The sequence below is a fragment of the Mus caroli genome, chromosome 1 (genome assembly GCF_900094665.2).
Source record: "Mus caroli chromosome 1, CAROLI_EIJ_v1.1, whole genome shotgun sequence".
Taxonomy (NCBI): domain Eukaryota; kingdom Metazoa; phylum Chordata; class Mammalia; order Rodentia; family Muridae; genus Mus; species Mus caroli.
In genome coordinates this window covers 72,453,337-72,472,073 of record NC_034570.1, presented here as the reverse complement: position 1 = coordinate 72,472,073, position 18,737 = coordinate 72,453,337, and the positions used below count along the sequence as shown (strand labels likewise).

Sequence of the window (18,737 nt, the reverse complement as noted above, 5' to 3'; positions counted from 1 at the left end):
TACATATTGTGTGAGTTCCTTTGTGATTGTGTTATCTCACTCAGGATGATGCCCTCCAGGTCCATCCATTTGGCTAGGAATTTCATAAATTCATTCTTTTTAATAGCTGAGTAGTACTCCATTGTGTAATTTTTTAATAGAGTTATTTAGTTCTCAGGAGTCTAACTTTTTGAGTTGTTTGTATATATTGGATATTAGCCCTCTATCAGATGTAGGATTGGTAAAGATCTTTCCACAATCTGTTGGTTGCAGTTTTGTCCTGTTGATAGCTCACACACTGATAAGTGGATATTAGTCCAGAAGCTTGGAATACCCAAGATACAATTCACAAACCACATGAAACTCAAGAAGAAGGAAGATAAAAGTGTGGATACTTTGGCCCTTCTTCGAAGGGAGAAGCAAAACACCCATGGAAGGAGTTTCAGAGTGTTGGGAGTGACCCTGTTTGAATGTTAACTACCTTGTCAACCATAAGTGCTTACTTACAAAGTCTTGGCCTTAGTGTAAAAGTACTAGCTTAGTTGAGATTTCTGTGGGAAAAATAGAGGCCTCTGTAGAAAAGTACTACCCCCCTGTTAAGAAGGAATAGCTATAGATCTTCTGGACAGGTACCTAGCAACCCACTCTTTTCTGTTCCTCCTGCTGAACTTTTTACCCAGCCAATATCCTGCTTTTGGGAACAGGTTCATTTCCCCAGAAGCGGTTCTGTGTCATCCCCCTCCCTATATCCTGTTTCTGTGGATATAATTCATGCCTGACAATAAAATTTGTCAGCTCAAGTAGAATTTTTTTACTTACTGTCCGTTCTTTGTGTTTCTTGTCCCCCATCCTCTCCACAGGTGGTTCCTCAGACCCTGTTCAACTGTCCTGTGGGATGGGACAACAGAGACAAAGTGTGGAGCTGAGACTGAAGAAATGATCATTTAGAGACTGACTCACCTGGGGATTCATCCCATATACAGTCACCAAACCCAGACACTATTGTGGATGCAAACAAGTGCTTGGTGACAGTAGCCTGATATAGCTGTCTCCTGAGAGGCTCTGCCCAGTGCCTGACAAATTCAGAGGTGGTTGCTCTTAGCCAACCATTGGACTGAGCACATGGTCCCCAGTGAAGGAACTAGAGAAAGTACCCAAGGAGCTGAAGGGGTTTTCAGCCCCATAAGAGGAACAACAATATGAACTAACCAGTATCCCCAAAGCTCCCAAGTACAAAAACACCAACCAAAGAGTATACATGGTAGGACTCATGGCTCCAGCTGCATATGTAGCAGAGGAAGGTCTAGTTGGTCATCAGTGGGAGAAGAGTCCATTGGTCTTGGGAAGGCTCTATGTCCCACTATAGGGGAATGCCAGGGCCAGGAAGCAGGAGGGAGTGGGTTGATGAGCAGTGGGAGGGGGGATGGGTAGGGGGGATTTTGGAGAGGAAACCAGGAAAAGCAAAAACATTTGAAATGTATATAAAGAAAATATCTAATAAAAACCATCTAAATAATAATAATAATAAACATTACTGTACAAGATCATCATCAGAAAGAAAGAAAGAAGAAAAGGAGAGAAAGAAAGAAAGAAAGAAAGAAAGAAAGAAAGAAAGAAAGAAAGAAAGAAAGAGAAAAAGAAAGAAAGGAAGAAAGAAAGAAAGGAAGAAAGAGAGAGAAAGAAAAAAAAGAAAAAGAAATTTGACAAAACCCCTAAATGATAAAAGTCTTGAAGACATTGGGGATACAAGGAACATACATCACCATAATAAAGTTTTTTTTTTTAAATAGCAAGCTCATAACCAACATCAAATTAAATGGAGAGTAACTCAAAGCAATTCAATGAAAATCAGGAACAATACAAGGTTGTCTACTATCTCCATATCAATTAGGACAACTTAAGGAATACATATATGAAAAGAAACCAAAGTATCTTTATTTTCAGATGATATGATAATACATAAGGGATGCTAGAAATTCTACTAGGAAACTCCTACAGCTCTTAAACATGTTTAACTGGATACAAAGTTAATGCAAAAATTCAGAAGCATTCTTATGTACAAATGGACTGAGAAAGAAACCAGTGGAACAACACCCTTCACAATAGTATAATAATTATATAATATATCAAATAATATAAAATATCTTGGGATAACTCTATCCAAGCAAGTGAAAGACTTGCATGATTAAAAACTCCAAGGGAAAGACTTGTATGATTAAAATCTTTAAGATAGTGAAGAAAGAAATTGAAAAAGATATCAGAAAATAGAAGGATCTCCCATTCTCCTGAATCAATAGGATTAATAAAACTGGGTATTCTACCAAAAGCAATCTACAGATTCAATGCAATCCCCATCAAAATTCCAATATAAATTTTCACAGATTTTGAACTGACAATTGTAAACTATGTATAGACCTCAAATTGTACTACAGAGCAATAATAATAATAATAATATAGCATGGTATTGGCACTAAAAGAGTGATCATAGTGATCAATGAAATCAAATTGGAGACCCAGACATAAATCCACACACCTAGAGTCATCTGACTTTTTTTTAAATAAAGAAGCCAGAAAACACACTGGAAAAAAATAAAAAAGACAGCACCTTCAACAAATTGTGTTGGTCAAACTGGATGGCTGTATGTAGAAGAATCTAAATAGATCAAAAATTTTAACATAAAATCATATACACAGAACTTGATAGAGCTGAAGGTGGGAAATAGTTTTGAACTCATTGGCACAGAAAGGTCTTTCTGAACAGAACACCATTATCACAGGCACTAAGATCAACAGTTAGTAATGGGACCTCATAAAGTCAAAAAGCTTCTTCAAGGCAAAGGACACCATCATTCAGACAAAAAGGCAACAGAGTAGAAAAAGATTTTTACCAACTACACATATGATAGAGGACTAATATTTAAAACATATAAATAACTAAAAAAAAAAAAACCCTGGAAAACAGAAAATCCAACTTAAAAGTGTGGTGCAGATCTAAACAGAGAATTCCCGAAAGCAGAAATTCAAATGGCAGGAAACACTTCATCCTTCATCATCAGGAAATGCATATCAAAAGTACTTTGATATTTCATATTATATTTGTCAGAATGCCTAAGATCAATAAGATCAAGTGACAGCTAATGCTGTTGAGGATGTGAATGACAAGGAGCTCTTGTCCATTGCTAGTGAAAGTGCAGACTAGTACAGCCAGTATGGAAATTAGTGTGGGAGTTCCTCAGGAAGATAGGAATCAAGCCACCTAAAAATCCAGCTATTCCACTCTTGGGCATATACACTTCATGATACCACAAAGACACTTGCTGACCTATGTTCATTGTTGCTCTATTCATAGTAGCCAAAAATGGGAAACAACCTAGATTTCCCTCAATAGATGAATGGACATAGAAATTATGGCATATTTAGACAATGACTTATTACTCAGCAAAAATGGGGGCAGTAAAAGAAAATAAAAGAAAGAAAATAAATCATGAATGGAACTCTAAAAAATCATTCTGAGTGAGATAACTAGATCCAGAAAGACAAGTATGGTATGTATTTGCTTATATGTGTACATTAGCTGTTATGTCAATGAAGCTACACTCCATAGAACCACAGAGGTTTGCTATAAAATAAGGGAATAAGGGACTAGGAGGAGACAGATAGATCTCCCTAGAAAAGGGAAGTAGAATAGATAGTTATGGATAAATGGGTGGGGGGCAGGGACTGTAACAGATGAGTCAACTGGGGATGAGGAGGGAAGGGAGGGACAAGGGAAAAACAAAAGAAGAGATAAATTAAGGTCCATTTAAGTGGTGGTATGGAAACCTAATACAGGAAGAACTTCCTAAAATATATACATATATGACGGTGATCTAAATGAAATTGGCAAATAAGGAGGGAGGTAGGACCCCAATTGGACAAAACTCCTGTTACCAAATGAAGCTTCCAGTATTGTTTACATCCTATTAAGTTCTTGGTCAAAGGGGACCTAAGGGAACTGCCCCTCCCTAAACAACCCAAACTGTTGCCAAGAGTATAGAATAGTCTTCATAAACTGACAGCAAGGCCCTATTGTTGAAGACAACACCTACACGACTCATTGAACATGAAGAAGTAGAACTAGTGCCTACATCTAACATGTATCCCCATGTGCTAGTATCTTGGTACAGGAAAGTAGTCTACAGACTACCAAGGGAGAAACACCAAGCCAGCAACAAAGTTTTTGATCTACAATGATGCTAGTGCAGTGATGACACAAAACTTGTGGGAATACCCAAACAATATCTGATTGGACAGCCCATTCCATGAGCTCACACTGCTTGGGTGACTAGTAACCTGAAACCAGATAGCCCAGAGACCTATAGTGAAGCCAAATACTTCTGCTCAAAATATATAGATAAAGTATCAATAAAATGTCTCCTATTGATATTTTGCTATACTCATAGTTCAGTGACTTGTTCAGCCATCATGAGAAAAGCTTCCTTCTGCAGCAGATGGGAACAAATACAGAGACACACAGACTGACAGTATGTAGATAGTGAGAGATCTTGGAACACTCAACCCTAAATGGGATGTCTCAGGGATGGAGGTCACCATGAAAAACAAGCCCCTCTACTTCAAAATGATCAAAACATGTGAATTCACAAAGACTGAGACAGCATGCTGGGGGCCTACAGGGATTTACACCATTTGGGGCTATAGATCTGAAAAGAGAAGTAGGAAAATAATTAATCTTAAGGGTAGGCTACATGCCCAGCAATAGATAGCCAACGGAAAATGAACTCAATGTAATCTTTTGATACAGTTAAGGATGTGGAGAGAATTAAGTGTTGGCTATTTAAACCTGACCTTCTCTCCCTAGATCATGGTCTTGCCGATCTTTCTTTTGTTTGTTATGCACCACGAAGTCTTCATGTCATGTGCTTTATTGAAATCTAGATAACATACCATTAGTAGGATACTATCCATCTGCTTTTGTAACTGACTATAGTTTTATACTATAAATGTATACAGGCATATCTGATTAAATCAAAGGAATTTACACCGATGTATGAATGATCAGAACACTGATTTTTTTACAAGGATGTATGAAGTGATATCAGAAAGGGCTATTACTTAATAGTGATAGCCAGAAAAACAAACAAAGTAAACAAATTATTTTTCATGATTCATTTTTGTTTGTACATTTCCAGCTATACCCTTTAAATAAAACTGCACTTACCAACCTAAATAAAAATTATAATTTAGAATGTAAACATTTTAAAGTATACACTTAAGGGGAAACAAAAGCATTTTATTAGTCTATTATAAATAATGTTTACTTTTTCATTAAATTGAGATTTCATTCTATATGCAACATTTTTTTTTTTTTTGGTGTGTGATTAAGTCTGCCTAATTCTGTTCTAATCTATTCTCAAAAACAGGAACTGCTAAAGACAGGGTCTTTCCAAGCTAAGACTGGCCCCAAACTGTCTAGCCAAGGATGACCTTGAATTTCCTGATTTTCCTTTCTCAACCTCCAAAGTTCTGGGATGACAGGCATGTTGTACTGTACGCAGTTTTATAGTATTAGTTTGCTATAATGTGGCTATGATAAACATGATAACCAAGTAGGGAAGGTTTTTGTTTGTTTGTTTTTCCTACAAGTTGAGTTCATTATTGAGGAAAGACATGTAGGGCAGGAGCTCAAAGCCGGAATCTGGAGGCAGAAACCGTGGAGGAACACTGCTTACTGGTTTGTTTCCTCTGTCTGGCTCTGTTATCTTTCTTATACCCAGGGCATTACCACACACAGTTATATGAATCAAGAAATCAAGAAAATGCCTTAAACCCCCCCCCCCACAGGCAAAACTGATGGACATACCCTCTTCCCAGCTGTGTCAAGTTGACTACTAGGATTAATCAATAACTGTTCTATCTAGGTTAGAGACAGACTCCCAAGAAAAGCCACACAACCACACAACTGAAAGATTAGCTTTTAAAATTAGTGGGTAATGGAGATAGGTCTGAACTGCAATGTGAAATACACAAAAGAGTGTAATCCCTGGTATCTGTGTAAAAAACACTGATTATACTGGTGATCTAAGATTTTGAAGAGACAATAGACATGGTAAGGTAATTCCAATGTTGTAATTGTGTTTAGGAAAAGAACGTGCGTACAAAGGGAAATGTTAAAGTTTGGATTCTTCAGAAATAAATACTGAATAAGAGTTTGGGAAGAGGGCAGGTATTTACTTAGACATCTACATTAGGAAGGAAGAAAAAGCAATCTTTAACAAGAGGTGAGACTAGTTTGCGTTCAACTGAGTTCAAGTTCTAGGCACTCAGACATGACAGTTCCTCAGGTTGTTCCAGGTCAAGCAGAGTGATCAGCGACAAGGCCTTTCTATCTTTCCAAATAAAGCAGTTGAATGATAAGTATGATAAGGATGAATGATGAAAGGGTAAGTGTGGGCTAAAGGGGTTTGCCTTAGTTAGGGTTTTACTGATGTGAGCAGACACCATGTCCGATGCAAGTCTTATAAAGGACAACATATATTTGGGACTGGCTTACAGGTTCAGAGGTTCAGTCCATTATCATTAAGGTGGGATCTTGGCAGCATCTAGGCAAGTATGGGGCAAGAGGAGTTGAGAGTTCATCTGAAGCCTGCTAGCAGAATACTGACTTCCAGGCAGCTAGGATTAGGGTCTTAAAGCCCACACCCACAGTGACACACCTACTCCAACAAGGCTACACCTTCTAATAGTGCCACTCCCTGGGCCAAGCATATAGAAACCATCACAGGGGTCCTCTGAAGACCCTAAAAATGTTGATGGAGGAAGCTTGCCTGTGGATTTCAGATACCTTGGCGTGGAACATTAATGTTAGACAAGTTCCAAACTGGTAGACAAGTTAAGATATGAATGTTAGAAAAGGCAAGTCGTCTGCCTCAGTAGAGTACACAAATCAATGGAAGCAGGATAAATGTACAGCAAAGATGTGTTTCTAAGGAAATCCCCCTATCCCTAAATCTTGATTGGTGGAATAACTTGGCATAGATGTTTGTGGATTTTGGCCTTAAACACTTTATAGGATCTTAACTTAATGACATGGTTCAGTTCTCAAATCTAGACTATGGCCTTAGTTGACTAGTCCTGGGGGGTGTATGCTCAATAAACTATCCCTGTCTGACTAAGATCAGCGTTCAAGTAGTTTTTGAGGTGATTCCTGGACCCCAACATAACTCGATTTCAAATACATCAGAACTGTACTGGGCTTTGTAGGAGGAGGTAAAGAGTAGCAACCACAGGTCACATGTGCTTTAGGTATCTTTCACATCTCTACCTTTGACTATGACCTGGAGGTCATTCATCATAATGTCCCTGCTTACACAGTTGAGGGGTGGGGTGGCTTCTGAATGTGTCCACTCTCTAATAGTCTAAAGTTCTATAGTGTTATTAATTTGCTCATTTAACATATATTTAATGAGGCCATTATTGTAACAGAGCTTACCCTTCCAGAGGTAAGTCTTCCAGTTTTACAGTGGTATGTTATATAAGGAAAAACAATGACATGTGACTTTAATCAGGAAAAAAGACCTTAGTTAAATCACTGTAGCATTCATTAAACTGCTTCAAAGAAGAGGAGTTTGATACTCAGGGAGTCACAGAAAATATATTACATCTTTTAAAAAAAGCCATTGAATTATTTATTGGGCATATCATATCTTCCACACACTATCAGAAATAAGATTTTTTCCCTACCTTTTGTCTGTGGAGCTAATAAAATTACTGACAAGCTTCCCTTACTGACAAAGGTAGGAAGAAAATTAAAGTCCAAAGAGGAGGAAATAAAGTACACTTTCAGAAACTTGGACTGAAAATATGTCAAAGCTCTTCCTGGTGAGTCAGACAGAAAGTTATTAAAACTGTGATTGTAACACAAGATATGGAAACAAATAAAGAGTATTTCAATCTGCCTCATATGAGCTTCAATATTGGATTTTATTTTCAGCTGTTATCATGGGAGGCACTGGGCAGAAAAAAAATGCATGAGAATGTCCTTTATTTTTGTTTATTTTCTTAAGACTTTTTTTACATTAAGATCAGGCAAGGATTTATTTCAGGGCTGAGGGCACAGTGTGACATGCTGAAAGCATTTGACAGTACTCAATACACTTCAAATAAGTACAGCATCAATAAGCCCATAGACCTGGTCTGTAGGAGCCTGAATGTAAAGATCTATCCTATTTAAGGAAGGAAAAATAAGAAACTATACTTGGGAGAGTTATGAAGAATAATACATTATACAAGCAACCAGCCCAATGTAGGGATATATTTGGGAGTTTAGCAGAACATGGAATAGAGTCATTATTTCCTACTCTTCTATAAAACTAAATAGCAATTATTGGCTAAAATCACCTCTAAAATATTTCAAAGTGTCTAGAAAACTACAAAATTTACAACACATAAAAACGAAGAAATGCAAATACTAATCTTGCTCTGGTTATTATTTCATACATGTATTAAATTGCCAAAATGTATTGCACAAAGAAGACAAATATGTCTCAATAAAACTAAACTGAGTTGATAAAAATATGTTTTGAGGGAAGGAGTTGTGATATTTTTAAGATGTAGTTATTCAACGTTTGTTTTTTGCATCCACTGTTTCATTTGTTGTTTTTATTTGCAAGAGGAAGTGAAACAAAACTTTAAGGGTGTTTTTCTTTTCTTTCCCTAAATATGAATCATTCAAACAAAACCAGTTTAACTAGAAATCACCAAAGTAAGGTGCCACTTGCACAACAACCCAAGAGCAAGGTGGAGGGGAAAGGGCAGTTCACTAGCCAGAGCATACATACAAATGTTGTGGTTCTTCTGCTCAGGACCCCCTCCCCAGAGGCAAACATAAGGACCCATTTTCTGAAGATGTTCCCCCACCAAACATCTGGATACCCTTCAACTCAAAACTTAACTAAAAGGAGAGAAAACCATAAAGAATAAAACCCAAAACAACAGACATCTCCACAGCCATCCAGCCTCCAAAACCATCCTTCATCAACCATACGAATTTCTTTACATTTTATAAAAAGGTTAATAAAAATATTGGTTAAATGTTTTATCATGTTATATTTGTAAAGATAACAGAATGCAGAAGTATCTTAGAAAACAACCTAGAAGCACCATCTAGGCTCCACCTCTGATACTGAGGACCAGAGTCTGGGATATTGGACCTGTCGGTAGAGAATGGAAAACTCAACCCAGGAGAAACCAAAAGTCAAGGGCATTAAAGTGGTTGTCTGAAACTTTATGTGATGCATGACTGCATAGGAAGGTGAAGTCAGAGAGTCAGAAAGACCATAAACTCCTCTTTACATCCAAAACTAGTTTTTACAAAGATGCATGCAGTTTGGTCCCAAACTGAGATGACCACATCAATGTTTTCAATCATTCAACTTTAACGAACTAACAAATATATTTCCATAAGACAATGCTTCTATGTGATTTAATAACAATATTCAATTCCTTTTTCAGGGAAAATACAAGCACCTCATGATCCCAGGTCATAAACAACCTTTAGGAAAATCTTGTAGCATATTCCACAGATGACTAGGTTTCTGTTGCTCCAATTGGACCAGATGAGATGACATCAATCCTGCCCCTGCCATGGTGACAGGGGCCTAGCCCTTACAAGCTGTAACAAGTACCCAGGTAAATGCTTTCTTTCATAAGTTGCCTTGGTTGTGGTGTCTCTTAGCAGAAAGAGAACACTGATTAAGATAGAATAGATAAGAAAGGGTCAATTCGCATTCTTCTACATGCTAATCACCAGTTGTGCCAGCACCATTTGGTGAAAATGCTGTCTTTTTTCCACTGGATGGTTTTAGCTCCTTTGTCAAAGATCAAGTGATATAGGTGTGAGGGTTCATTTCTGAGTCTTCAATTCTATTCCTTTGATCTACCTATTTGTCACTGTACCAGTACCATGCATTTTTTATCACACTTGCTCCATAGTACAGCTTGAGGTCAGGTATGGTGATTCTACCAGAGGTTTTTTATTGTTGAGAATAGTTTTCACTATCATAGGTTTGTTTGTTTGTTTGTTTTTATTCCAGATTAATTTGCAAATTGCCCTTTTTAACTCTGTGAAGAATTGAGTTGGAATTTTGTTGGTGATGTGGATCAAGGAACTCCACATAAAACCAGAGACACTGAAACTTATACTAGAGAACGTGGGGGGAAACCTCAAACATATATAGACACAGGGGAAAAATTCCTGAACAGAACACCAATGGCTTGTACAGTAAGATCAAGAATTAACAAATGGGACCTCAACCAACAGATTGGGAAAAGATCTTTACCAATCCTAAATCCAATAGAAGGCTAGTATCCAATATATACAAAGAACTCAAGAAGTTAGACTCCAGAAAACCAAATAACCCTATTAAAAATGAGGAACAGAGCTAAACAAAGAATTCTCAACTGAGGAATACTGAGTGGCTGAGAAGCACCGAAATAAAATGTTCAACATCCTTAGTCATCAGGAAAATGCAAATCAAAATAACCCTGAGATTCCACCTCTCACCAATCAGAATGACTAAGATAAAAAATTCAGATGACAGCAGATGCTGGTGAAGATGTGGAGAAAGAGAAACTCTCCTCTATTGCTGGTGGGATTGCAAGCTGGTACAACCACTCTGAAAATCAGATTGGCAGTTCCTCAGAAAATTGGACATAGTATTACTGGAAGATCCAGCAATACCACTCCTGGGCATATACCCAGAAGATGTTCCAACTTGTAATAAGGACACATGCTCCACTATGTTCATAGCAGCCTTATTTATAATCGCCAAAAGCTGGAAAGAACCCAGATGTCTCTCAACAGAGGAATGGATACAGAAAATATGGTATATTTACACAGTGGAGTACTACTCAGCTATTAAAAAGAATGAATTTATGAAATTCTTAGAAAAATATATGGATCTGGAGAATATCCTGAGTGAGGTAACCCAATCACAAAGGAATACATATGATATGCACCCACTGATAAGTGGATATTAGCCCAGAAGCTCAGAATACCCAACATACAGTTCGTAAAACACATGAAACTCAACAAGAAGGAAGACCGAAGTGTGGATTCTTTGGTCCTTCTTAGAAGGGGGAACAAAATACCCATGGAAGGAGTTACAAAGTGTGAAGCAGAGACTGAAGGAATGACCATCCAGAGACTGCTCCACCTGGGGATCTATCCCATAAACAACCACCAAAACTAGACACTATTGTGGATACCAACAAGAGCTTGCTGATAGGAGCCTGATATAGCTGTCTCCTGAGAGGCTCTGCCAGTGCCTGACAAATACAGAAGTGAATGTTCACAGCCATTCATTGGACAAAGCACAGGGTCCCCAATGAAGGAGCTAGAGAAAGTACCCAAGGAGCTGACAGAATTTGCAGCCCCATAGGAAGAACACCAATATGAACTAACCGGTATCTCCAGAGCTCCCTGGGACACATGCTCCACTATGTTCATAGCAGCCTTATCACCAACCAAAGAGTACACATGGTTGGGACTCATGACTCTAGCTGCATATGTAGCAGAGGATGGCCTAGTCAGTCATCAATGGGAAGAGAGGCCCTTGTCCTTTGAATGTAATATGCCCCAGTTTAGGGGAATGCCAGAGCCAGGAAGAGGAAGTGGGTGGGTTGGTTAGCAGGAGGGGGGAGGGATAAGTGGGTTTTGGAGGGGAAACCAGGAAAGGAAATAACATTTGAAATGTAAAGAAAGAAAAATATCCAATAAAAAATAGAGTAGATAATTCACACTGTTCCTCCTCTTGAGAACAACTAATTAATTTTTTAAAAAGAAGCTAGCAAGTATCACTGTGAAGGCATACAGAGCTTCCCACTATAATGAAGAATTATGCTAACAAGAGTTAAGAGAAAGAAGAAACATGTAAAATTGAGCTGGAGGTGGAGAACTTAGTCACCAGAAGTACCTACCAATTCCTGGGGTATTCAGATGTTGACAAGAACATCAGATGAACCACATGGTTATGAGACTAAAATCAGGGTTCCGTTGTCACTAAGGAGCAGAGATGCTGTGAGTGGGTCGGGGCAGGCTTCGAAAAATCTACAATTCAAGGAAGAAGGAAGAAGCATAAACAGAATTGTGTACACAGAGAGAAACTGATTAGATCATTTCTGTTCTGGTGGAATCAGACAATTATAGATCCACAGTGGATCTCTGCTCATTCCAGAAGCAAAAGTAGACCATGAAAGGTGCTTGGTTATGATTCCAGAAATCCCCCCAAACAGATAGAATTACCATCTATAGAGTAGGAAGATGGTAGAGCAAGTCATCTCAAAGAGAAGGGGAGGACAATGCCCACAAGCTAGGATATAAAGCACTAGAAACCCCTTACTTCCTGGTTCTTTGTTGTTTGTTTGGAGGGTGGGAATCAAACCTAGACTCTAAGACACGCCAAGCAGGTGCTAATCCTGGCTAGATTTAAGAGTCCAGGGTTCTCCAAGCTTTCCAAACATTGGGAGTTTCTGTAGCTGTGGGGGTTTGTCATTTACCTTAACTTTAACTGTGATTTTGGTATTTGACCTAAAGTCCCTACTCTCATCCATTTAGAGTGGGACAAAAAGGGACAACAAACCAGTCTGGATTTTGTCATTTAGTTTTCATCTAGTTTATTGGATTAATCCTTACTTGAGACTCAAAGCCAATGGTATATGCTGAATCAAGATCCTGACTCACAGCAACAGACAAAGAAAAGAAAACCTTTGGTTCCTCATCTTCCCTCAGTTTACAAAATTAGAGAAGTTTCTCTTGTGAGCTAGACTGGGCATCCACTAATCACATAGGCTACTGACATAGGCTACTCAAACTAACTAGAACGAAGTAAAATTTAAAATCCATTTTCTCAGCTACATTTGCCATATCACAAGCACCGGACAAACACTTGTGGATGTCACATTGAGCCATGCTAAGCAGAAAGCATTCCTATTGACAAAAGCATCCTGGTGGGTGGCAGAAATGGTAGATCATCTTCCGTGTGAAGAGATGGCCTACCATGAAAAATAAATGTGACAAGTTGGTTGTCAAACAATGTTTCTGAGTCTGTCCAGTGAGCAGAGGTAAAGCTATGCCAGACACTATACCGAGCAATGGTCCTTCAACTCTTCAGTAAGGAGACAGTGTTGATTTTTTTACATGTGCGGATTTTAACTGAGGTTCCTTGGAAAACTCACTTGTATTTGCCAAGTTATAATTCTTTGTCTCAGACCTATTGAGAGGTGGGAGGCATCTGTAATAGGAAACAGGAGATGGGGATTCTAGAAGCTTCTCTACTGCCAGTCTATTCTGAGAACTTGTTCCAGGCACTTTCCTCTCTTCGTCTCACATTCCCTTTTATAAATTCACATTTCGTTTTCATTAGAATAAAATTCAAATTTTAATCTTGAAAAAACACCAAAGTTATGCTGTTCTGGGTGAAATTTGATCTGAATTCTTTGTTCTGGGATTCTTTGTAAAAACATCAATCTCTCCCAATGTGTGTTTCTCAAAAGCAAGACATTCCTCAAAGCAGTTATGGCCTCAGAACTCAGAAACCAAGAGTGATGTTTCCAGATTTGGTGTTGGTTTATTAAACTGAGTCTGGGCTGAGATTCCTGGAAAAAAGCCTAAACTTGAGAATGAGGACACAATGATTTAAATCTCAACCAGGAAAAATTGAATCAATTATCCCAGGACTTCAGTTCTCTGTGTTGTCTTCAGTAAGGGAAGTAAAGACCCCAGCATCCCCCATTCATAAGGAGTACCAAGTTAAAGAATGCTATGAACATGTTCATGAGACTAACAATGGAAAAGAAGACGCAAGAAAGTGCCTGGTGGGGATTGTGGTATAGAAGGGCAATCTCAGCTCTCATGAAGCTGAGTTGGGAAGACTGTTGCTTCAGGTCTAGCCTGTGCTACATGGTGAGACTTTATCTTAAAAACAAGAGCATCAGTTATTGATAGTATTTTTTTCAGTTTTTTGTTATAAAATAAAGATAAATGATAGTGATTCTATTCATGCCAATACAGCTAAAAGTGCCATCCAATATTACTTATTACTTACTTTGTTTTTAAAAGACTTATTTTCAATTTGATTATGTGTTGTGAGTGTCTCTGTGTGGGTATGCATATGTATATTGCAGGTGCCGATAGAAGGCAACACTCCTTGGAGCAGGAGTGTTGAGTATTCACTCACTGCCTAATGGGGGTGCTGAGAACCAAATTCAGGTCCTTGGCAGGAGTAGTAAGCATGATTAAATGCTTACAGAGTCATCTCTGTAGCCCGAGATCTACTTTCTAACTAGAAAAGCATATACATATGCTTTTTTTTGGTGCAGGTAATAAGGAGGTACATGCTTGTATACATCTACTAAAGTACATTTTTACTAAAAAAAAAAAAGTTTCAGAATGTTCTCAAATAGTCCACGTTCCTCTTGCAAAATAAACCACTACAGAATTTAGTGTTTCTAAACAACAATTCAATTACGGTTTGCCACAGTTTGAAAGGTTGAATGTCTCCTCTGGGAAGCTCACAGAGTTTTTCATTGCAATCACCCTGGGATACAGTCATCAGAGTGATTAGCAGGGCTGGGTGCTGCTGTTTAAAACAAAACAAAACAAAACAACAACAAAACAACTGCTGGGGTAATCTTTTGATGTACCGTGTAAAGGTTGTCTTTGTAGTATTCAAATGGTGATTTCTGTACCTACAGAGAATTGAGTACTGTCGAGACTTTAGTACTGTTAAACATACAGGGCATCACCTTCTGCTTGGTTGAATAAAGATCTGATGAACAAGAGCTGAAGCAGGAGAGGAAAGGCAGGACTTCCAGGCAGGGAGGGGGTCTTTGGGGAAGATTTGTGAAGCAAGGAGATTCACCAGCATGACACTGCGGTGTAAGGAACAGGTGCCTGTACTGAATGAGAGGGACTGGGTCACATGGTAGACACAGACTAGAGTAGTTGGGTTAATTTAAGTTAGGCGAGCTAGGTAGAAGGTACCCATCTAGGGTCTAAGCTACAATAAATAAGAAGTTTCTGTGTCTTTATTAGGGAACCTACAGGTTCAAGATAGTCCAGTGATAACCAACGTCAGAGCTAAACAGAGTCCAGCCTTGAATCTATAGTTAAAGTGATACAAAAAGGGTATATAGATAGATAGATAGATAGATAGATAGATAGATAGATAGATATACATACATATAGATATACATATATATGTATATGTATGAATATTTGTAGCTGATGGGCATATTGAATGGGAAACAATAAAAAGACTGCTTCATGGAAAGGCGGTATGTTATGGTTTAAATGTGAAGTATTCCCTACAAATTCATGTGTTTAAACCTTTGGTCCTCAGAGGTACCAACTGGTGGGCTGTGGACATTTTTGGACTGGGATATGAGGGATCTAGGCAAACTACAATCCTCTTGAGCTTTCTGATTCTTGAATCTTGGAAATGGGAGAAAGCCATGACACCAGCTCCCACTGCCTGAAAGATGGTTTCTCATGCTGTACGTTTCTTGCCATAATGAACTGTATTCTCCTAAACCATAAGCTGAAATAAATTCTTACTCCTTTAAATTATTTCTGTCAGATATTCTACCATAGCCGTGGGAACAGTAGCTGGTGCAGAGGGGGGTCTTGCTACAATGACCGAACAGGATTCTTGTTGAAGGAAGGCAGACTGATCAGATATACATGAGGAAATTTATTATATATCATTTAAAAATTGAGCATGTACCAAGCATGAGGGCATTCTGAGTCAGCTTAGCAGGATTTTCAGTAAATACAGGCATGGCTGGATTGTTTAAAGATAGAGGCTGAGTAGAGTGGTTTTACAGCAGTTTGAGATTCAGTCAGTGACAGAATGTTCAAGGTGGACCACTTCAAAGGTCCTCAGTTGTTACCAAATGTGGCTTTTTGATATGGTTTGAGCCTTTTGTAGCATTGTAAATGTGTCTATGAGAAAATTCCAAAAGTGAGACTCAGGTAGAAAGTGTAAGTTTTCTTATGAGCCAACATCAAAGGTCTGAGAAGGTCACTGCCAAAATATTATTGCTCCACACAGTACTAAAACCAGCCTAGATTAAAAATGACAGGAACTAAATTCCACCATTTAACATGAGTAGGCAGAGGTAAGTGATGGCAGCTCCTTTTAGAGGACTCTGTAATATCCATAGGCTGTCATATAATGACTTCTAAAACTAAAGGCTTACAAGTATCATCTCCATGCATATCTCTCCACAAGTTGCCTTGTTTAGTTAAATAATGGACATCCAGATGGAAGAGGAAGTCTTCTAAGAAGGTAATAATATCAATGACAGAATATGGAAAGATTCACTGGCTGGAAAAAAATGTTCACATGAACACTGGGTGCACTCAGAAAAGCACAGTCAACTTTGTTCATCTATTAATAATATTAAAAATATATTAATTATACTAATTAGTATGCATAGATGTTTGGATGGATTGTATGTTTGTGCATATGATGTGTCTGTCTGTCTGTCTATGCACACGAATGTGAAAGTTGTAGGACAGCCTCCAATATTATTTCTTAGGAGTCATCCATCCTATTTGTTAGGCAAGGTCTCTCATTGGGACCTGGGGGTCACCATTTTTAGGTTAGTATGACCAGCCAGTGAGCTCTTGTTGCCCCTTCCGCATCCCTGGAATGACAGGCACATACCGTCATGCTTGGCTTTTCTTCATGCTTGAGCAGAAAGCACTTCACTGACAAAGCCATCTCCCCAGCCCTGGGACATGGTTACATTAAACATAGTGTATTAATTTGACAGGACATGTTATTGTTAATTACAAAATCTGTATTAAACCCTATGCCTGAATAAACGTGTGATTTTATTTTGTACTTTTTGTCTTAGTCATATCAAGAGGAAAATAACATTGGCAGTTGACTGTAAAACTTAAGAGTTTAACCAATCTCATTTCATCTGTTCCTCTCTGTGTAGGCAATGAATGCCTGATAAATATCACCAAAGGCTAAATGATTGCAGGCATTCTTCAAGAAAAATGAGGCATGACAGACATCAGGAATAAAGAAGAACTATTCTTAAAGGCACCATAGTGAATATTACTATTTTTCAGGAACTTTACCTTCATAGCACACTTAAAGGGTTCATGTAGTTCTCCTGCGCCCCCACCCCCACCCCGAGATTGTTAAGTCCACCTTGTTATGGTTAATGGTACTTACTTTTCTTCTGGGTAAAGAGGAAAACATCTGGTCACCATATGAAATTTTCCATTGATTTAAAGACAAATGTTATCTTTGAGCTTTCTCATCTTCAGGCCAAATGTATCTGCTCATTTATCATTTTGGCCCCTGTGTCAGCTCTTTTGTTGTTTCTGATTTCTCTCCTGGCTCCCCATAAGTTTTCCACTTTTTAAAAACTATATAGATTTTTGGAAATGTTTCAATTTCCCAAAAGAACCTAATAGAAAATGTAATTGTCAATAATATTTTGATGCTTTGATTATAATAATTAAATATAGTATTTTCAATGCTTTAAATGTATTGTCCAGATATAGCAAGCAGACATTTTTTAATAACTACACACAGATAATATATAATAAGCCAAGAAAAGGAGAATAAAACCAGAAATGATTACTTAGAAAATCTAAAAATAATACACTAAGGTTATCTTAATCATGTCACAAGATTATACAAGAAGTAAGATGCTTAGATTCTTAGGATAAATAAAATCTAAGAGTCAACTCTAAGCTTCAACATGAGATACTCTTCAAATACAAATACAAAGACACAGTCAGTTTGAATGGTTGGAAAGAAATATACACAGAAAGAAGAACAAGACTGTATAAAATATAATAGTATCAATGATTACATCTTCACATGAAGCCAGAAATAAAGAAGACTGTTTCATAATGACAGACTTCATGAAGACCCAAAACTTTGTATCGACCTAAACACAACGTGTATATATCTGTGTGTCTGTGCTCTGTTTCTGTCTGTCTGTGTGTATGTGTTAAAGTGAGAAACTGACCATTTTGCCATTGCATTAGGAGATATTCAACTTTCAGTAACTATTAGGGCTACTGTACACAAAGGGAAGAACAGAAAAAAAGAAGTAAATGGGGTAACGGGGGAAAGGAAGAAAGGGAGGGAAAAAGGAAGAGAGGTGGAAAGAAAGAAGGAGAAGAGGGAGGACTTGTAAACACAGGAGATTAAATAACATTATGACATGTTTTGATGTAAATTATAATTATAGGATACTGTAAAGCCCCCCCCCAAGTTTACTGCATATTTTTGTTCTTTCTTCAAGATAAAACACAAAATAATTTTCAATAAGTTTAAGGAGATTAAAATGATATAGAGCTGGCAATGGGCAAAGAGGCACCTTGTTTGTGGTGGTGTTTTTATATCAGTCAGGGCAGAGCAGATAACAATCCTTTGTTCATCCTAGCTTGATGCCTGGCTTGGTGGCCAAAGCTGTTTCATGCCTAGGGCACATAAAAAAATGATATAGAGGCAGTTTTATGAAAATAAAATTTATTCAAGATGGCCCTTGTCTTCCAGAAAGTTCTACTGTCATATACACATTCTGATATTTACTAAATACTTGATTTGATTTTGCCTTGGCACTCCTACCCTGCTGATTTGGACCTTTCTTTAGTCCAGTGCTTCTGAACCTGAGGGGTGGGGCGCTGACTCCTCTAGGGGCTCAAATGACTCTTTCACAGGGGT

At 38.0% G+C, this 18,737-nt stretch overlaps 1 long non-coding RNA gene and 1 other non-coding gene across 2 annotated transcripts in view; both read left to right on the top strand.

Annotated features, from left to right (window-relative positions):
- Positions 1-18,737, top strand: part of LOC110304318 — a 362,919-nt gene that overhangs the window by 54,835 nt on the left and 289,347 nt on the right. The gene's annotated exons all lie outside the window — the stretch shown is intronic.
- LOC115032446 lies at positions 18,364-18,506 on the top strand. Its single transcript, XR_003838123.1, has one exon. It is a non-coding gene; the product is annotated as a small nucleolar RNA SNORA48 (small nucleolar RNA).